Source organism: Mustela nigripes, chromosome 4 (assembly GCF_022355385.1).
Source record: "Mustela nigripes isolate SB6536 chromosome 4, MUSNIG.SB6536, whole genome shotgun sequence".
Taxonomy (NCBI): Eukaryota; Metazoa; Chordata; class Mammalia; order Carnivora; family Mustelidae; genus Mustela; species Mustela nigripes.
Genome location: NC_081560.1, coordinates 172,497,981 through 172,509,394, shown reverse-complemented (window position 1 = coordinate 172,509,394; position 11,414 = coordinate 172,497,981). Strand labels below are relative to the sequence as shown.

The window sequence follows — 11,414 nt, the reverse complement described above, 5'->3', positions numbered from 1 at the left end:
AACTAACTTTTCTGCCTTCCTTGCGGCTTTTGAGCGGTAGGGCGGGGGGGGGGGGGGGGGGGGGCGTGGAAAGCAAGCAAGCACCTTGAAGTCCTACCTTTAAAAAAACACTTAGGAATCAGCCTGGGGGTTTCTAAAATTCCTGAAATAGTATGGTAAAGACTTCTGAGTGTATCCCTCATAGACTTAGAGGAAAATGATGACTCTCCCAAACAAAAGCCATCTCCCTGACTGATGCTTTGCTCACCTTATTTCTCACGTACTTGAACTGTCTTCCTTCTCATCTCCATCCCTCCAAATCTTAATCCATACTTTGAGGTCTTAATCAAAAGCCAACTCCTTCCATGATGGCTTCCCCAATCTCCTCCACCACCCTTTCCCTCCACCAGTATTGCCCAGTATTGAAGAAAAGCACTTTTTCATAGTCTGTGTTGCCCTTTAAATTATTTAAGTAGGTCTGTCTGCCCCAGTAATTGGGTCAACATCTTTTTCCTTTCTTTACTGTCCATTTACAATTATGCAATAATGGTTTATTAAACTAAGTGAGGTAAGTAGGGCTGTTGTATCATAACATTCTCTACTTGTCTTAGAATAAACTAGGGCAGAGAATTTAGAGCAACCCTTGAAAACTGGGCTAATCATGGTTTGTTCAGAATGGCCAGGTACCGAAGATGGTTGAGATAATGAATTTCACCTGCATATAAAATAAACATCTTAAGCTGACTGAAAAGTAATCACAAAAAAGAGTGAAGGTATAAAAAGAGCAATTCAAAAAAATCTATACATACTCCTGGGTTTTGAGACTAGGTACAAGTTGTGGTACAAATAAGTCATTTTAAAATAATTAAAAAAAAAAAAACACAAACACCCTACTGATCCTATCAACCAGCAAACACTAATTCAGCTGTTAGGTAAAGTCTATAAAGAAAGAGAGAACACAGATCTAGGTCCTGCCTTTAAGGACTTTCCAGTTTTATCATAGAAGAACTAAAACATGACTACCTGGAAAGGTAACGAACATGAAAGATAAACATAAATATCTAAGAGTTGTTGAGAATGGCTGTTAAACAGAATTTTGGGTTAAGACAGTAAAGGAAAATTAAAACAAAACATAAGTTCTGAAGTGCTTTATGTATAAAATGAGGTGACAGTCTGACCATATGACTTCTAGGTTTACCTTCTAGTTCTGAAGTTTTATTATATTCCTATCACATAATTGTAGTGGTGACTTGATATTAACGCCCATCCCCTGAATGGAGTTTCCTTCTTCCTAATCATTATGAAAGAAACAGCTTTGAAAAAGTAGACAGGCCTCAAATAAAGAAGTATTATAAAATTATTTTACATACAAATATCCAAAATTGAATGTGATGTATGTCATAAGAGCATATGATATTTCCTAGAAGACCCTGAGTTTGAGGCTCCTATATATTTTTTTTAAATATTAAATTCCTGGTGTAGCTTCCAAACTCAAAACAGACCTTTAAGTGGCCATTTTTCATACCTGAAAGATGTATTTGAAACCACCTTTAATTAATTTAGTTAATTAAATCATCAGATTTACTTCCTGTGCAGTAAATCTGCAAAAAGTTCATCACTGCTGTTAACACATTTTTTTCTTCCTTGTTCTTTTTAACTGTTATGACCTTTATGCCCAGCAGTTACTGATGGTCAAATGTATTCTGAAGCCTGGCCAAAGGTTTTTTTTTTAGGGTAACACTCAAAACAAAGCAAATATTGGCTTAGTTATGACACTTGTTGTTCTAATACATTAATAGCCTATTGTTCACTGTGGTTGTCTCAACAAGATAATACATTGAAAAACAACGTTTCCTGCTAGGAAGTGAATTCCCACTGTGTGTCACAGGAACCCCGCCAAAAGCTGGGCTCCAAAGAAGACATAGCAGTCCCTTCTAGGATTGCATAATGGAGTAATGATTCGACTTTTTCTTCTCTGTCTCTTTTACACACACACACACACACACACACACACACACACACACTCTCACACACTCTTAAAATGGATTTATGCCTCAGCTCAAACCATAATCTATTGGACTGATTTTGCTATCCTAGGATTGTTTTTCTAAAATGACTGCAAATGTTTTAGACAAAGCTGTTCAACATCCTGTAGACAGCAGTATCCTGTATATTTCTAACTACAGAGAATTTCCTTAGTCATAAATGTCACAATGGATGAGGTAACTTGACAAAGAAGATATCAGGATGTGTCCTGACATATTGTGACCATTTTCAAAGGTTAGTGTCATACAAGCAAAAGATTAAGTCATAATACATGAGGTACGATAATTTTAACAAGTTTTTATATGTCAGATACATGTGAATAGGCAAAAATTAAGGTTCAATTAATCCAACCACAATTTAGAATCTCATTCATGAAAAACTGATGTCACGAGCGGATCCACACAGAAGAGTGTGTCCCCACAGTAACTGACACTGTCCTAACAAGAAAATAAAACCTTTTTAAATAGTTAAAATATACCTTGCTTTTATCTATTTTCACAGACTCAAAATTTGAAGAACTTTCTCTGCCCTAATCCTCTTACCAGTGAATATTAGAAAATTTTATCAATAAGAGTAGTTGTCATTTTAACAGATTCCAGTGAGACTGTCTCTATCATTTAGGTACTTCCACTGTTTAATGCACTGCTTGGTTCCTAGATGGTCCTCAATACATTCTGCTAAACTGAACCATCTCTCAAATGACTGATATGAAATTTAACACAGAATACTGGTAGTAATCATGCAGCATTGCTGAGATTAATAAATAACATCTCAGGTTTTAGAGAAGCATACTTACTCAAGGTGTATCAAGTTTTCTGCCATGAACATAGGCTAAACCAGGATATGAACACACACAGACTCCCCTACCTCCAGGGTGAGAAAATATCTTTTTATCTTTTTTTTTTTTAAAGATTTTATTTATTTGACAGAGAGAGAGATCCCAAGTAGACAGAGAAGCAGGCGGTGTGGGGTGGGGGTGGGGGAGCAGGCCCCCTGCTGAGCAGAGAGCCCAATGATGCAATGCGCGGCTAGATCCCAGGACCGTAAGATCATGACCTGAGATAGAAGGCAGATGCTTACCCACTGAGCCACCCAGGCGCCCCTCTTTTTACCTTCCTTGTTGTTATTATACAAATCAAACAATGAAGTTCTTTACCATTCTGCTTTCAGGACAGCTGTCATTTGACAGAACTGCAAGAATAAAATTGTGAAACAGGCAATCCTAAACATCTCATGTGTGATGCAGCAAAAATTCCTGCTTCTGTTACTTTATAACTTTGCTGTGTAACTTGGTAACTTTGCTGGCAGGATATAGTGTACAGTTCACCTCTAAGCTGCTTCCTCAGCACCAAATCAGACAACTTTAGCTATGTCAAGCAATATCAATTTTAGCATTCAATGAAACAAGGAGATGGATTAGAGGACTAGAATGTGAAAACAATTTAAACAAGGGGGATGATGCCAAGTTGCAAAGCCCGGAGGATTAGCCTTGAATGGCTGGATTCATTGAAAATTATAAGGATCCATTTTAAAAACAAACATCACCTCACTCAGAATCTTCTCCTCAAGAATTCCAGCTTGGTAAAAGGATCTGCTTTTCTCTGGAATGGTTTTATACTTTTGAAATGGACTTTCTAGAAAAGTAGAGTTTATATAAAATATAATATTCAACTTTTCTTTTTTACTGTCTTATAATTTAAAAAAGTTTAGCCCAAATGGTAGGTCAAATAAATTACACATCACACAATATACACAAAAGATGCTTTCAATTTAAATAACAGAAACTGCGTTATACAGCTTAAATCAAACCAGGCACCCCTCTTTTTATCTTCCTTGTTGTTATTATACAAATCAAACTATGAGGTTCTTTACCATTCTGCTTTCAGGACAGCTGTCATTGACAGCTTCAACAAAAAAATACACAGATACTACGTATCTACTATGTATCTACGTAGATACTTCAACAAAAAAATACATAGATACTACAGTTGGAAAGGGCATTAAAACTCATCTATTTTAACCTCTCATTTTATAGGTGGCAAAACAGAAGATCAAGGAGGTTAACTGACCTGCTCACAACCTTACACTCAAGTTATCAGACTTTGAACCCAATGTTATTTCATTAACCTGCTGAAAAATGACTCCCAGGGCAGTTCTTACTCACTCATGAATGGCTGGGTCAGTAGGCCTACCCTTGGCCTTCTAGCCAGAGGAGGAGAAAATGATGAGTCTGCACAGCACTATTACTCCTTTTAGCACCTGTGTACTGCCCCCAAAATGGAGATAGGAGAGAAGACCGATTAAGTATATCTGATGGGGAGAAAGGAAAAATTTGGAAATAATCCAGATATCAAAGGATGAATGAATACATTATAGTACATCCATCCATACACTGAAGTAATATACAACTATTAAGAAGAATGGGGTAGCCTCTCTGCCTACTTGTGATCTCTCTCAAATAAATAAATAAAATTAAAAAAAAAAAAAGAAGAAGAAGAAGAATGGGGTAGAGGGGCACCTGGGTGGCTCAGTGGGTTAAAGCCTCTGCCTTCAGCTCAGGTCATGATCCCAGAGTCCTGGGATCGAGCCCCGCATCGGGCTCTCTGCTCTGCAGGGAGCCTGCTTCCACCTCTCTCTCTCTGCCTGCCTCTCTGCTTACTTGTGATCTCTGTCCGTCAAATAAATAAATAAATAATTTAAAAAAGAAGAAGAAGAAGAAGAAGAAGAAGAATGGGGTAGATACACAACAGTGTGCACAGTATAATTTAATTTGGTTTTAAAAAAAATGGTGCACTCATTCATAGATATTTTTTTGAAAAACAGAGAAGAAACTGCCCCCTAGGGATTGAGGCTCAGGGATTAGGATTGGAAAGGGACATTTTGTCGTACATCTTGTATACTGGAATAAAATTTGAAGGCAGCTATATAGAGCTTGGTGAAAAAAAATTCACTCCTCTTTCCTTATATAATTATTAAAAGAAAAAAATCAGTTTGTTTATTTGTTTACTTATTTTAGAGAGGGGTGACAGAGGGAGAGGGAGAAATTCTTTAGCAGGCTCCACGCCCAGCATGTGAGCCTGACATGAGGGCTCGATCTCACAACCTTGAGATCAAGACCTGAGCTGAAATCAAGAGTCAGACACTTAACTAAGCAAGCCACCCAGGCGCCTCAGATTTTTTAGTGATTTTTTTTTTTTTTAAATAAGAGTATTACTGGAGGTATGAACTACTAACGTTCTATAAAGTTCCAAATAAAATCTATTTAGAAAATTTCCCGATTGCAGTATTTAACAACAAAGTGGTTGGCAAGTTTTTCTCTGGAGCAACTATAAAAACATCTAAGAGTAAGTGTATTCTCCTACAGTTCAAAGAAGACAGCAGAGATCATCTAGCTCAGTAGATTGAAACCAACATTTTAAAAATGGAAAAGAACCCAAAACAGAGTATTTTCTGTGCCATAAAGGAAACTTATTTCAGAAATTAAGTGGCATGTATGTGGTTTATATATTGGGTAGGGATGCAAAACACAACTTGAAAATTTATTTTCTTGTTGAGGTGATGATTAGTGAACTCTTTTCAGAACAGAATCAAGGAGTAAACTTCTAAAATTTCTGATATACACAGTTTATTTAAAGTAAAGCTTTAGCTTTCATGTCCTTTAAAAGAATGATTCTTGGTTAACATCTAAATATTTTTTCCCCTCAATTTCAATACATCCCCTTTAGCATTTTTGGAATAGGCATGTGTCTTTACAAAGAGAATTTGGGTATTCTCAGCTGGAAAAGATCTTAGACAGCTAACCCAAATTTCCAAGTTTACAAGTAAAGAAACCAGTGTCCAACGTAATAGCCTTGATTCCCAGGCTAGTGCTTTTATCTGATAGTACTAAGCATCCACTTTATTCTTACATCCTTGTGATGTTTGAAAACGGCTAAACACAATTATTACCAAGTTTCAAAGAGGAAGCTAAACAAGGAAATGCTCACAAGTCTAAGTCCAAAAAGGATGACACACTGTCACTCCTGCCAGCTTTATGAAAATCTGCCATTTTCAACATTCAGCTTTGATTTCAACTGAAGTGGCTCAACTTGCTTATACTGAATGGGTGTGTCTGTTCCACAAGGGTACAGGATGAACATGCACAAGAGGAAGACAATAGTACAGAAGAGATCACAGAGCACAGCCTCTCTCTCAACATGTCTACTCTGGTCAGTGCATAACTAAACACTTCACAGGCATTTAAAACATAGTTATTAAAAAAAAACCAATATGTGAGGGGGGAAAAAAGATCCATTTGCAAAGAAAAAATTGCTGAATGTGGACCTCACTGAATAACTCAATTCTCCCACAGTTCAACTTACCACTCACGTCACAAACTCTGGAGGAACACAGAGGCACAGACAAGGCATGGAACAGAACTTTGGGCTGCAGCCTTCCCCAACTCTTCTGACAAATACCCAACAGCAGCAGGACAAAGCATCATTATAACAGAAATAAAGGCTCTTTAGATGCTGCCTTTTTTTATTTCAATGAACCCACTCTTACACACAAAGTTCATGCTACGATGTCTCGAAATACAGTATTGCCAGATTATGCTGTTAATGGGTCCAATAAATTCAGTGCAAAACACTACTTCAAACATTTTTATGTTAAGTAATTAGCACATTTGAGAAACTACCAGTATTTTCCTTAGTTTAAATAGTCATTGTCATCCCCCAAACAATTAAAAACAACAGTCCAGTAAACTGTTTAAGGAACAAAAACAAAAAAGCAAACAAGTGAACTAACAGGAAAAAATTTAGTTGAGTGATAAAGCTACAGGCTCCTTCCCAAGAAGAACACTGCACATTACTCGCAGCTAGCACAAAACTAGCCATCTATCTTATCTATGTTTCCCCTAAGCTGTGCGTTATCAGTTTTACAATAGACAATCATTACTTACAAAAAAAATTGAAGTTGCTGTAATTTCTTAAGCTGGTTTTTGTGTGGCAATTCTGATGCAATGCTGCCCTAAAAATGAACTTTGTTTTAAACAGTGAGATATCCACACTCCTTGCGGTTAGAGCAAGGGTGGAGCCCACTCTGGGGGAAACAACACACCCAAAGCAGACTTCAGTGACAGCGACTGCACGTTAATACTGCCACAACAATTTTCAGGGCCTCAGAGTCAAAACTAATTGGTTAATCCTCCTTAAAGAAATGGGGGAGGGGAGGGAAGTTCATGTTTGAAGATCTGCTTTCCTGCTGTGAAATAAAATATGGGCTCATTTCTTTTTTGTGAAGAAAGTAAAGATAAAATATAAGGTAGATCACCCAGCTCAACCAGCAGAATGGGAGGTGGAAGTGCACTACTAAAAAGGAAGTCCAGCCATGCCAACTTCTAAGTTTAGCAACAGCAGCTTCTGCCTATCTCAAGTTGTTGGCAATATTGCTCACTCTATAACTTTACTTTTGGACTATCTGGCCAAAGCAGGGAATCCAATCATGAACGTAAGCATTACCTACCCTTCTCTATCAATACTCTAGTTCTTCGGGTAATGCAGAAACAATACAAACATTCTCTTATCAACTAACTAGAGCAGAAGTTGCCTTAAAAAAAAAAAAGAATTTGATTGATAAACTCGTTTTAGGTAGAGTATTAAAATACATAAAAGGGAGAATTATTTTGGTGGAAATCACTAATATGCACAGCAAACTTTTAAAAATTTTATAGGCATTTGTTTTTTCAAATAGTTTCATAGAGTTTTGATTTTTAATTTTTTTCTGATTTATTTCCAAATAAGATATTCTGTAACATGTACCCATACTGCCTAAAAAACTTGGTGTCTAAAATAATTTATCAGTTACTGAAACTGTTACCAAACATCTGGTAATTGTTCAAAGTGATTTTAATCAATACTACTTCCTGTATATGCATATTCAGACAAACAACCAACAGTTTTAACTGAACTATAACACATGGAATAAAAAATAGTTTCTTTTCAGTAAAATATCCATGCATATAAAAAATAAGCTATATAATCATTTACACTGAATTCATAACAAAGAAAAGGCTTTTGGAAAAGACCAGAAAAATATTATTTTTAATGATACATGCTGTCACATTACCCTGCGCGCCAACTGCTACTTCCTTACATTGGAACAATAAATCAGTCTGCGTACTGAACATTTTGTTTTCCTCCTCTCCCCCCCCACCCCACAATATTTTCAGAGGTAGCCTGTAACAACTTCTTCCAGGATAGTATCCTAGAAGGGGTGCTTGCTGATCTAGCCTTTTGTTGCATATGAGGTCGCTTTTACCATAAACTAAACTAACCCCTTCAAAAATACTTCTCAAAGTCCACGTGCCTGTTTATTTTCAACCATATATGTAATTATGCATTGCCTGCTATCCCTTGCTCTTCTCTACCTCACCCCCAAACTGAACTCAAAGGGAGCATTCAGATATATTTGAAGAATCCCATTTTGATACTTTTTGGATTTGCACTGCTGGAAATGTCTGTTTTCAAGTCAAACTTCACTTTCACAGCTGCAAAGGAAATGACAAGAGAAGAAAAACACAGCCAATATATATCAGCAATTAATTCCATCCACAACTGCCCAGCTGTTTGTGCATGGAAGAATCAGTCTGTTTCCTTTTGGGGCTTTCACCACTGAAAATTGATACTGCACATTCAGAGACACAAACTGTTTGTAACATGTCAGGAATGTGCACAAGATCACACAGAGTTGAAAAGACAAAATGAAATCCAGATCTAGTTTTCTTGGGACTTGCCAGTATTATTTCATAGCTTTAAAAAAAAAAAAAAAGTCATAAAAACACCTCAATCAGAGAGCAAAATAGATGAAAAAACAGTCTCCCTTATGACTATTATCCTTCCAATAAAGGGAAAATCTGCCAATGATATCAGATTTGGTATCAAAAATAGATACTCTGACTTATTGGCATAGACAAGGTGTGACATTCTTAGGAATCCACATGCCCCCGGTATGTTAAATTCAGCCAATACTTTTTGGACTACAGTTGCTTGCCCAATGTGCAGGGAGTCCCTTTTATAAAAAATCCTCGTGAACGTGAAAGTTGTTGAGAACCAATGCTTTCACCATAGTGATGAGGAAAAGCAAGCTTTTCTTGGTCAGTTCAGGCATTATTTGGCACAGGTATACCGGCCTGTTACAGGGATTCATGTAAATTTACCGATCCCCTCTTCTAGGGTAACTCTCAAGCAATTAAATTTCTCCTTCCCTTTCCGTACCAGTTTTGTGGATTTTAAATACAAACACTGTCTACTGAATGCCAGAGGCTTAACAATTAATTAAAGTATGGGCTCCCGCACAACTCAGAATGTGCCCTGATCTCCCTCCCTCTACCCTTCAACTCCAATTGTATTTCAAGTATTTGTTTCATTTAAATGCCATTTTGTTGTATTTTCAAACACACAGTATTGTAAAACAATGAGTGTTTTCAGTATGTAAAGTGACTTGTAACAAACAGTTATTAAAGTTAGAAAAGAGAAAGAGGACATTTTTAAAAGGAAATAATTCAAAAACACATTTTACCTATGTTACTGGTTTTTTAAAATATGAAATTAGGTATCCCCATGATTGAACTCATTGTTCTAAGAGCTCTCCCCTCCACTTTTGCTGCACAAGAGTTCACGTACTCTTCATACCCACACATTTTCAAGAACTTGGATGAGACACTCATCTGGGTGCTGAGGCTTAAGCAATGGAGAAGATAAGCACTTTGCTTCAAATACGAGAGGGACACCCTGCCCTGAGCTTCAGAATGAAGATGCTCTCAAGTGCCAGAACTCAAACCAGCACAATGAGAAGTTGTCTCCAACTAAAGTGCTGGGAAAGCACAAAATGTCATTTGTTAAAGAATAAAGAAACACAAGGCAACTCAAACTTGTGGTTGACTGAAAATAAAGCACGAAACCAAAAAAAAGGGGGGTTTTCCTTTAACAAACATCACCAGATTAACAATATTTCTATTGTGGGAGAGGGAGGGAAAGAAAAGTTTAATCTTTGGCTGTGGTGACATTAAATTCTAGAAATATGGGGCGCCTGGGTGGCTCACTGGGTTAAAGCCTCTGCCTTTGGCTCCAGTCATGATCCCAGGGTTCTGGGATCCAGCCCCGAGTCAGGCTCTCTGCTCAGCAGGGAGCCTGTTTCCTCTCTCTCTCTCTCTCTCTCTCTGCCTACTTGTGATCTCTGTCAAATAAATAAACTCTTTAAAAAAAAATTCTAGAAATATGGTATAACTATCAATGACTCAGAGAACCAAGGAGAAGAGCTTTGTTTGGCAAGCTTCAGCTCTGTGGGACATTAAGACTAACCTGAAATGTCTATGGGAAGGAACCTCCCCATCTACAGGATCAGCAAAGGAAAGAAAAGGTCTCTCTGAGCTGTTTAAATCAGGTTAAATTCATGGTAGTCCAACTAGAGCCTGCGGTGGTGTAAAAAAAGACTCTTCAAGTGAGGAGGGGACTACTGATACGAAACTGTTGACTCATTTTTTTTTTTTTTTAAAGATTTTATTTATTTATTTGACAGAGAGAGATTACAAGTAGGCAGAGAGAGAGAGGAGGAAGCAGGCTCCCTGCTGAGCAGAGAGCCCGATGCGGGACTCGATCCCAGGACCCTGAGATCATGACCTGAGCCGAAGGCAGTGGCTTAACCCACTGAGCCACCCAGGCGCCCACTGTTGACTCATTTTATTTCAAGATTTCATTTACGCATTTGACTGAGAGAGACATCACAAGTGGGGGGGGGGGGAAGGGGGGGGGGGGGGGGAAGCAGGCTCCCTGCTGAGCAGAGAGCCCAATATGGGGCTCGATCCCAGGACCCCTAGATCATGACCCAAGCCGAAGGCAGAGGTTTAACCCACTAAGCCACCAGGTGCCCCTGTTGACTCATTTTAAAAGTGATTTCCCCATTCTGACAATATTTTAATATTTTATGTTATTTTATTTAGATTTTCAAATTTATAGCAAATTTGAAAGAATATGAGTAAGCACTACACAAGCCCTGTCTAGATTTTACCATTAACACTCTACTATACTTATTTTATCACATATCTCATCTACCCATTCCTCTATCCATTCATTAACCTATGTTATTTTTGGTACATTTTGAAGTGACAGACATCCATATACATTCCCCAATACTTCAGCATGCTTATCATTACCCAGAGTTCAATATTTGCTTATGGCTTTTTTCTTTTGATACAAAATTTACATACAAAGAAATGGAGAAATTTAAGTTTATACTTGTACAAACACCTATAAAATAAAGAACAGGGACGCCTGGGTGGCTCAGTGGGTTAAAGCCTCTGCCTTTGGCTCAGGTCATGATCCCAGGGTCCTGGGATCGAGTCCCGCATC

General features: G+C 37.7%; 1 protein-coding gene across 11 annotated transcripts in view; it reads right to left on the bottom strand.

Annotated features, from left to right (window-relative positions):
• The window catches only part of ADD3 (adducin 3), a 125,060-nt gene that overhangs the window by 45,292 nt on the left and 68,354 nt on the right, over window positions 1-11,414 (bottom strand). The window contains exon 1 of one of the 11 annotated variants that reach the window (XM_059398538.1): window positions 6,968-7,048. The exons of the other annotated variants lie outside the window; for them this stretch is intronic. The gene's annotated coding sequence lies outside the window, so the exon portion shown is untranslated. Of the gene's footprint in view, window positions 1-6,967; window positions 7,049-11,414 lie in introns of those variants that run through there. 11 annotated transcript variants of the gene reach the window in all.